Below are 995 nucleotides of genomic sequence, written 5' to 3'. Positions count from 1 at the left end.
ATTTTATTTCTCTGTTTTTTTAAACTAAGGATTCAACAACTTTACTCCACCGATAAGTTCTAGTTAGTCTTTCTTTTGACTGAGAAATTATTTCAGGAAGTTTTGAAATGGACACAATTTTCAGTTGAAATGTGCGACATTTAGAATAAACAAAACACAATAATGTATAGCATACACACTGACAAACAATACACAAACAAATTTTTTGGATGGATATAAATGTGAGCAGGTGTGTGTGTTTAGAAATCATGAGAGCTGATACGCAATAAGCATCACGCATGAACTATTGCCACGAAAAGAATAAAAAAATGGCGAAGAAACTACATTAGATTTAATATTTTAGTCTCGCAATTGATATCATTGGGATCAAAATAAAAACTAAAACACAAGGGAATCTCGGTTATATAGGAAAGCAGATCTAATTATGTATATTTATTTACATAAGTATATGTATATGTATTTGCATATTCATATGTATACATACACACACATATAAATACAGTATATATATATATATATATATATATATGCACACACAAAAGACCCCTAAGTCTCGATAAAGTCACTGGCAGCAGGGTGACGGATTGGGTATAAGGCGATAGACCAAGATGTCTCTTCGGCTTCTACCTCTGATGCCTGGCGGATGATCTTACTAGAATTAGTATGAACCGGAAGGAGCCACTTAACTTCGTTACATACGCACTGCACATCACAAGGAACTTGCTGTCCTTTGGTGAATCTAGCCATTGAATACTCTATGGATTTATTTAGTCATGGAAAGAGCAGATGACAGAATGACCCTCAGACCCGGGCGTACCGGGGTGCTAAGAATCTCACGGTTTATAAATATTATGAAAAATTGAAAATTGGTAATTGGAATGTTAGAACTATGAATCAAATTGGGAAGTTACAGCTAGTAGAGAATGAATTTATGAAATATAGTTTTGATATCTTGGCCCTAAGTGAAACACGTTGTAAGAGGATTGGTAAGGAAT

At 34.1% G+C, this 995-nt stretch overlaps 1 pseudogene; it reads right to left on the bottom strand.

Moving 5' to 3' along the window:
- LOC137630329 (axoneme-associated protein mst101(2)-like) overlaps nt 1-747 on the bottom strand; it is a 10,819-nt pseudogene extending 10,072 nt beyond the window's left edge.
- Between the last annotated feature and the right edge of the window lie 248 nt (nt 748-995).

Source organism: Palaemon carinicauda, chromosome 38 (genome assembly GCF_036898095.1).
Source record: "Palaemon carinicauda isolate YSFRI2023 chromosome 38, ASM3689809v2, whole genome shotgun sequence".
NCBI classification, from domain to species: domain Eukaryota; kingdom Metazoa; phylum Arthropoda; class Malacostraca; order Decapoda; family Palaemonidae; genus Palaemon; species Palaemon carinicauda.
Note: the sequence above shows the minus strand (reverse complement) of the source record. Positions and strands in the feature narration are given on the sequence as shown.